The sequence below is a fragment of the Scomber japonicus genome, chromosome 22 (assembly GCF_027409825.1).
Source record: "Scomber japonicus isolate fScoJap1 chromosome 22, fScoJap1.pri, whole genome shotgun sequence".
Classification (NCBI taxonomy): Eukaryota; Metazoa; Chordata; class Actinopteri; order Scombriformes; family Scombridae; genus Scomber; species Scomber japonicus.
This window is the reverse complement of record NC_070599.1, coordinates 24,694,066-24,703,321: the sequence shown is the minus strand read 5'-3', so window position 1 is coordinate 24,703,321 and position 9,256 is coordinate 24,694,066. Positions and strand designations below refer to the sequence as shown.

At 36.0% G+C, this 9,256-nt stretch overlaps 1 long non-coding RNA gene across 1 annotated transcript; it reads left to right on the top strand.

Annotated features, from left to right (window-relative positions):
* The first annotated feature begins 4,027 nt into the window (after window positions 1-4,027).
* LOC128384190 (uncharacterized) lies at window positions 4,028-8,483 on the top strand. Its single transcript, XR_008324065.1, has 3 exons — window positions 4,028-4,204; window positions 6,568-6,618; window positions 8,351-8,483. It is a non-coding gene; the product is annotated as an uncharacterized LOC128384190 (long non-coding RNA).
* Window positions 8,484-9,256: the final 773 nt, after the last annotated feature.

Genomic DNA, 9,256 nt, shown 5'->3' with positions numbered 1-9,256 from the left:
AACAGGAAGTGTGTTAGTTTTGGCTTCACACTGGTGGATATGGAAAAGTTTCATCAAATGTATAGAAAATATTGAAGACACTGGACTTTGTATTATTAAGGCTAATGGATTAAACAAATCCAACAGCGTCAAAACATTTTAAAGAAATTCAGTAGGTAACAGTCTTAACCATCCGTAACAAAAGTGAAAGTATAACTCTACTTAAATTGCACAATACATAGATAAGATTGCATACGCGTAGACACATTGCTGTTATTTGTAAGTTTGACTTTTATATAAGTAGGAATGTATTTTGTCAGTGAAGGTCAAACAGAGGACCAACGAAAAGAGCATCATGTAGAAGATGGTGATTATTTTTCATGTGTAGTCCACCCATGAGAGGACTATTAACTCCAAACGGAAAATTATTGCAGTTGAGGCTATAAAAAAAATTAAACCTACTTATGACTTTATTTTTGACTGGACTGGTTATTTTGCCTAAGCATTAATTCTAAAGCATGTTTTCTGTTTTTTGTATAATTGATCTCTGAACTGCAGGATGCTTCACCAGGCGAACAGACCGACTCTTCAATCTTCACACAAAATCCTCTGTATTTTGACTCTCCATCTTCTGCTAACATACTCTTGTAGCGGTAACTTGAACACTAACATGATCTCAGGTAAATTTTGAAAAGTTAGTAGATCACCAAAATCTTTGCAATTGATCATCAGGGGAAAATATCTGTCCCACATTTCATGGCAATCTGTCCAACGGTAGTTGAGACATTTGAGTTAAAAATGTGTGTGGCCATCTATTAAACTTTCATGGTTTTCCTGCCTGACTGGCGTTGCAATTTCTTCAGCAAAAACTATAATGTGACCAAAAAAAAAAAAAAAATGTATGTAGATGAAAAATGTGAAAACCTTACACATGGGTGCTTCTGTGTCATCAAACCACTGTCTGTCTATCAGGTGTCCAACTGATATCTGGTTAATTTTAAATGAACACAAAGCCTCATAGAGATGAAATGCTTTAGTTTTCTAGCTCTTATTGCAGGAATGAACATTTGTGTTTCTTTCCAGGTCAGTCCCAGTTAATTGGTTCATCTCAGCCAATCGTGACAACAGTTGGCGATGACATCATTTTGCCATGTCAACTGCAACCTGCAGAGGATGTTTCTGTACGGATAGTGGAGTGGACGAGACCTGATTTAAACCCCATATTTGTGCATATGCAGCGTAGTGGTCAGGACGTCACATATTTTAAACATCCATCATACAAGAACCGAACATCAGTGTTCATCGATGAGCTGAAACAGGGAAACATTTCACTGAAACTCTCTAAAGTGAAACGTTCTGATGGGGGAAAATACAAGTGCCACATTCCAGAAGTCAATAAAGAATCTTTCGTTGAGCTTATTGTTGGTAAGTGGAAACATTTTTGTACATGTCGTATGTGTTTATAGTGCAGATTGGTGAAGTCTATACAAAGAAGTGTTTTGGTAGAATCAACACAGCTCTCAGACATTATTGTTCAGAGATGAGAATACAACCACATTTTAAATGAGGGTTAATGCTTTTTACAGATCAGCTCAGTAAATTGACGTTATGGTTAAAGTATTTTCTTAGCTGGTTAAGGTAGTAGGCTATATATGAATATAATAGATAAAAGAATTTAACATACATATAATGCAATAACCCAGGAAGGACATTCAGACACTACTTACATGACTGAACAACAGACCCTTTTCACAGCAGACATTTTGACCTTTCAAAGCAGTAAAAGCACAGGTGAAAATGATAACATTAATGATGGCTCCATGTCAGTGAGTAAACAACAGTCACCTAAATACAAAGCAGCCATCATTAATGTTAATAATTTTATCTGTGCTCTTTCTGCTTTGACAGGTCAAAACGTCTGCCATAAAAAGGTCTATGGCTGTTTGCGTTAAGGGTTTGAAGATAGCCAATTAATACTAAAAGATAACAGACAAAACTCAAAATAATGGATATAGTTAATCTGCACCCTCACAAAATAAGCATTCATGAGACAACTACCATAGTGTTATAGGACTGACTACTGCTGCATGACTGTGGCTCAAAAAGCTCAAGTTATTTCTAAAAAAATCAAACTGACAACAAATACAGCCAGTGTTTACAGCTGTTTTGAATTTCCAACTTTAGCTTTGATAATAGTAAGATATGTGAGATCCCATCAGCACTTTGTGAACCAACTGTGATTAATGGTCCAATAGGAAGCATGATTAAAGATTTAGGAAACTGAATGATTATCAGATACAAAATACATATGCTTTACTGTATTACATTAGCTGTTTAAAATTTGTTTTCCCCTCAGCAACAGAAGCAGTCTCCTCACCTGTTATCAGTGTAGCAGGAATTGACAGAGACAGAGGAGTGGTGTTACAGTGTGAATCTAAAGGCTGGTATCTACATCCTGAGGTGTTTTGGCTGGACGGTGAGGGAAACTTCCTCTCTGCTGAACCTACAGAGAGAGTCAGAGGTCCTGATGGTCTCTATACTGTCAGCAGCAGAGTGTCTGTGGAGAAGAGCCACAGCAACAACTTCACCTGTAGAGTCCAGAACACCAACCAGATCAGAGAGACAAACTTTATTGTTGCAGGTAAAAGATACAATTTTAATCTCAAATGTTGGTTTTACTTTCAAATAGCTGAGGTTCAGTGTTGTATAAATTACAAGTTATTCTGTGTGTTGTATCATTTGCAGATGATTTCTTTAAGGCCCCGTCCAGTTCTTCTCCTGTCATCATCGGTGTGGCTGTTAGTTTGGTTGTTTTCATCGTGGTTATTGTTGCAGTTTTCTTTTTTGTGTGGAAATGGAAACAAAACATGATCAGTAAGTCACTAATGAATTGTAATGCCTCTCACAGGATCTTTTATTTTAATGTTTTGATTCATGGAGTACTTACAGTCTATCTGTCAGAGTTCTTGTATATCATGTTAGAATGACATCAAACTTCCTGAGATGGAAGTTTTTTATTCTATAATATCACTGCCTTTGTTTTTACACAGAGACCAAGAAAACTGAAGGAGGTGATCCTGAAAAGGACCCTCTCAGTCCAGCAGGACCAGATGGAGAGACACACCCAGTAAGTCCAGCAGTGTCAGAAGAGAACAAGGAAAGAAAAGAAAAGTAGAATAAACATTTGAGTTAAAACACAATAGTCATTTGTAGTGGAAGAAAAATACACCAAAGTGCAGGACAGGACAAAACCAGGAAAATAATTGATGTGTTAATAGCTGGAATTAAACACTGCAGAAGTCACAGTTCACTTCAGATTTATTTGTTCTATTGTATGTAAACTGAAGCCCTGAGGAAGCTTAATTTCTTATCTGTTACAATGTACTGTATGTGCCTTCACTCACATGGCCTAAGAAAACAATGTCCTGTATCTTGTCTCTTTTCATCTCTGATCTGAGCTGCAAAAGGAGCAAAGAAGCTGAGATTGAAGTTAAATTGAAGATGGAGCTGGAGATCAAAAACAAAGTAACAAACTGATAATGCAAGTTAATAAGATCAGGAACAAAGATGCTAACAAGATACAATACATAAAAGTACAATAGTTATTATCAGTTAAGAAAAAGTCTTTGATAAAACTCTGAAGAAGAGATTTAAAAGACGACACTGAGTTTGTCTGACTGAGATCTTCAGACAGGAAGTCCCTCAGCTGAGGGTTTCCTCTAGTGACTGAACCTCCAAACAGTCGAGCTTGAGTCTGATCATAAAGAGAGAGGAGACGATGATATAATTTAAATACAGAGATAGTATCACACTTCTGGGAGACATTCATAGTGTTGTACTCCTGTGTTCAAACCCTGCAGACTGTCTAACCTCCACAACCCTGATCTACTGTGAGAAGTCATGTAAACTTTCTGTGTTTAATCTGTAACTTTCTCTCCTCTGTCTCAGTTGGAAAGAGATCAAACTGCTTCAGTCCAGTCTTCCATAATAATTCAAATACTGAATGAATCAGACCTTTAAGTAGCCTTGAGTTTCTATCTTAGCTGTGATTGTGTTGTATAATAAACCATGTCTTAAAAAACAGCATGTCTCTCATCTAGTCTTTCTCCATGTCTCTCTTCATTCACAGTTGGAGAGAAAACAAGCTGAGCTCCTGAAGGAGAAAGAGGACAGAGAGAAAGAAGTGAAGGACCTGAAGAATCAGCTGGAGTCAAAGCAAAAACAGGTAAATGTGATCATAATGAAGTGTCTGAATGAAGATGGCTGACGTTAATGAATTACAGATATTAGTGATACACACACATAAGCAGTCACAGTGTGTCAGTGTGATACATGATGGTAGTTTAATTGATCACTGCTGTGATGTTGATTCTGTTCACCTGAATGACAAACTGCTGAGTCAGCAGAAACCAGAGTTTGATATGTGAGTACTGCAGCTTCCTCTGCTTCATATGTGTTGAAATACAAACAATGAAACAATGAATGAATGAAATATGTAGAAATGATAAAACATTGTTTTGTTAATAACACTTTATTTTACAGGTCATCTAATTTTATACTAATTATCTGGAAATGTTCAGTGTAATTTGCCAGGATGTTAATTTTCATTCAATTCATATTAACTTGGATTTCCAGTATCTCATGTTTTGTTTTATTTCATGTTTTTATCATTGTATCTTCATCTCACAAAGAACGAGTGAAATCTGAACACATTCATCACAGTATTCACATTAATTCTGAATATATTGAATCCAACTTAAAACACACTCATGTTCTCTCAGTTTCTAATGTTAGTTTTGTTTGTCTACGTTTTCAGATTGAGACTTTTCGGAAATCTGAGAAACGGCTGAAAGCTCAGAATAAGGAGGTCAGTGTCTGTTTATATTATGTTCTTTGCTTTTGGATCAGCTGTTAGCATTGATGCAGCATGTTTACAGTATAAGTAGTCAGGTGCTGTGAAAATGATCTGATTGGCTGATAAGTATATTGCACCGTTACAACTACTCCAGAACTGAGGTGCATGTGTGCTGATGAAGACCTGCACTGGGTACCTGTGTGCTTCTGGATTGATTTTAAGATTCTTTTATTGGTTTTTAAAGCTCTTAATAGTCTTACTCCTACTTATTGATCAGATTTGCTTTTAACTTATGAGCCATCCAGAAATCTCAGGTCTTCAGATAGAGTCATTTTATTAAATCCCAAAATTAGAACTAAAACTCAGCGAAGCAGCTTTTTATTATTACGCTCCACGTCTGTGGAGTGGCCTGAAGACCTGAGAGCAGCTGCAAATGTGAACATTTCTAAAAGCAAATTGAAGACTTACCCTTTTAGTCTGGTTTTTGATTAGATTTTATTTATAGGTTTTATTATCTATCCTTTTATTTATCTATTTTAACTGTTTAGTCTTTTAGTTTATTTAGTCTTTTTATTGTATCATTGTAGTTGTGTATATTTTTATGTCCTCGCATTAATGCTAACTTTTTAATTCTGCTTTGAATTTATTTTTATTCAGCTGTCATCTTTTAATTATTATTTATTATTATAACAATTTTCTTTTTTTAAAATGAACTTTGTATTTTATTGATTGATTGATTTATTTTTAGCTCCTTTTATTTATGTAGTTTTATCCAGTCTCTGGTGTTTCCTCGCTGCAAATTGCTGAGAGTAAGATAACATTGCAGTTGCTTTTCTTTCATATGTGTGTGTCTTTTGGTTTTTGTTTCAGCTTTGTTTTGCTTGCTTTGTGCTACATGTTATCGTAGTGTTGATGATTAAAGACTATAATTAAATCCAACAGAAATCCTCTCCAGATGAATCATGACACCTTGCATTGACACACACCAAACGCATGAGTTTGGTGCTTTTCAACCAGTAGAAGGTTATCTAGTCTTTCTCCATGTCTCTCTTCACTCACAGTTGATGGAAACACAAGATGATATTGAGAGACTGCTGCAGGAGGCACAGAACAGAGAGAAAGCTGAGACAGAAGTGGAGGACCTGAAGAATCAGCTGGACTCAAAGCTAAAACAGGTAAATGTGATCATAATGAAGTGTCTGAATGAAGATGGCTGACGTTAATGAATTACAGATATTAGTGATACACACACATAAGCAGTCACAGTGTGTCAGTGTGATACATGATGGTAGTTTAATTGATCACTGCTGTGATGTTGATTCTGTTCACCTGAATGACAAACTGCTGAGTCAGCAGAAACCAGAGTTTGATATGTGAGTGCTGCAGCTTCCTCTGCTTCATATGTGTTGAAATACAAACAATGAAACAACCAGCAAATATTTGTCAGTAACACTTTATTTTACAGGTCACTTAATTTCATACACATTTTTTGAAAATGTTCAGTATAATTTTTAGTTTTTAGTTTCAGTTCAGTCTTGAAGATGCACATTTTTTCTCATGTTTTGTTTTATTGTATGTTTTTTATCATTGTATCTTTCTCTCACAAAGAACAAGTGAAATCTGAACACATTCATCACAGTATTCACATTAATTCTGAATATATTGAATCCAACTTAAAACAAACTCTTGTTCTCTCAGTTTCTAATGTTAGTTTTGTTTGTCTACGTTTTCAGATTGAGACTCTTCAGGAATCTGAGAAACAGCTGAAAGCTCAGAATGAGGAGGTCAGTCTCTGTTTATATTGTGTTCTTTGCTTTTGGATCAGCTGTTAGCATTGATGCAGCATGTTTACAGTGTAAGTAGTCAGGTGCTGTTAAAATGATCTGATTGGCTGACAAGTATCCATGGAAACAGTTTAAAATCAATTCTCAGTTCAGGTGATCAGCTGATCCTTTAATAGTCATACTATCAGTGGCAGAGGCAGATTTTTTTATGAAGTGGACTTTCACACCTGAAATAAAACTACACAGAAAACTTTGAAACAAACTGAAATGCAGCCTCTCTACTACATGTATAACTGAGTTTACTCACTTGTTATCCAACAAAAGTCAGATGTTTGTTTGTCATGTGGGTCATTGTGTAGTATGTTCAGTCTCATGTCTTCATATGATCCAGGGTTCAAAGAAAGAGAAAGCTGAAAAAGAACAAGTGGAGACACTGAAGAAGGATCTGCAGACCAAGCAGGAGTTTGAGACCAAAACCAAAAAGGTTCATATTTGTATATTTTCCTCTGAAGTTTTATTTCCAGTTACAAACTTCTTTGTTTTTTAGTTCCTTTGTTTCCTCTTTTTTTCTTTAAAACAACATATTAGTAACACATGCAAGTGACAGCAGGCTGCTACAATCATTTCTTTACTGTATAACTTGATATTCTGTTAATGTGACAGATTACTGATCATTAATCTGTTCATTCACTACTTTTCTTGTAAATGTTGAGTTTCATGTTTTATTCTTTGTGATTTAAAAACAAACCATAGACTACTATTTTAATGCATCTCTGGCTGCATATAGATGTATTATTCAAATCACTGTGGTTCAAAGTAAAAGTGGCAACATTAGAAACATGATATAATATAAATATATATAATATCTCCACAAACATGAACTCAGTTTGTGGTGCTGTGTGTTCACATGTTGCTTCTCTGTTTCAGAGCTATGAGACCAGTGATGTGACAGAGAGAGTATTAATTAATCACCACACACTCTGATCTATATTCCACCTCTCCTTCCTTTTTCACCTACAGTATATGAACCAAAACAGAAGGTCTGCTGCACACCTAAGACCTGCTGCTTTGTACTGGATGTTACAGCTGTGTCATTAAAAGAGAGTCCCAGCAGTTACTTCAACACCTTCACAGATGTTTATCTGATGCCAGCAGCTTAAACTAGACACACAAATAAAACCACAACATTACACAGGCTTCATTGTTTCTCTGTTGTTGTACGTTCACTAAAATATGTATTAAAATATAACATGTCTCATCTTGTCTCTCTCCTCCCAGATTGAAGAAATAAAAGCTGAACTTCAGAAGCTCCGTGATGAAAATCAGAGGAAGGAAACTGACCCGCAGAGACAGACGGAGGAGACCAACAACGAGGAGGTTCATCTCTCAAATGTTCTGTTTCTATTCAGATTTCTGATATTTAAGAAAATAATTAGTAGTGTAACATGTCTGACCACATCTGAAACAAAAGGTCTTAATAATAATAATAATTATTATTATCATTATTATTATTATTAAGAAGAAGAAAAAGAAGACTAGTATGACAGTTACTAAGAAAAAGCTTGATGATAAAAGTCTGACTGAGACCTTTAGACAGGAAGTTGCACAGCTGAGGGTTTCCTCTAGTGACCGAACCTCCAAACAGCTGAGCTGATCATAGTGTTATTCTTCTGTGTCAAAGAAGTGGCTGTAAAAATGTATTTGTGTTTCATGTGTAACTTTCTCTCTTCAGTCTCAGTTGAAAACAGATCAAACTGCTTCAGTGCAGTCTTCCAGCTCTCCAATAAGAGATAATTTGGGAAATAAAACAATATACTTTGACAAGTGTACATGAAAATTATAAAATACTGTTAAACACAAAAAAACTGGTCGACACTCTTTTAAGCCAACAAGTTTTCCTGTGTGTACCTTTGTAACAGAGAAGTGTGTGTGTGTGTGTGTGTGTGTGTGTGTGTGTGTGTGTGTGTGTGTGTGTGTGTGTGTGTGTGTGTATTGTCTCCCACAGAGAGAGGCACCAGTCTTAGTGGAGGTCGCCCCAGATGGAAAATATCTCCTTCTCACCAACAAGTCTAAAGAGGTGATGGTGTTTGTGTGGATGAACTGTGTATAAACATGAGAACATGTACTGTTAGGTTTAGTAGCTCTACATTGATGAAGTGTATCCAGGATTATTTTAAATGGACCATTAAAGCCAAGCTAACGACCCTCTACAGTATTTACCTCAGAATCTACTTTCTCTTGTTTTCATGTCAACACTTTAAATGTCACACACTCATGGATTTAACACTGTAACATTAACTTGTTTGTTTTTCCTTCATCCTCCTTCTTGTGTCCAATTTCTCTCCTGCAGGACCTGAAACTGGAAGGCTGGAGGTTACGAGTGAAGCTCAACGATGAAAACCCCATCATGTTCACATTTGAGAAGTCAATTATACTCAGACCTGAGAAGTTTGTCAAGGTAAGTCTTTGATTTATTAATTTATGTTGTTGCATTCTTTCTTTCTTAACTTAAATGTTGATGGTTGTTATAATCTGTGAACTTTGGATTTTACAGATATGGGCCCATGGTTGTACTCCCCGTTTTCATGTTCCCTCTATCCTGATATGGAAGGACCTGAAGCGTTGGACCAAAGGAGAC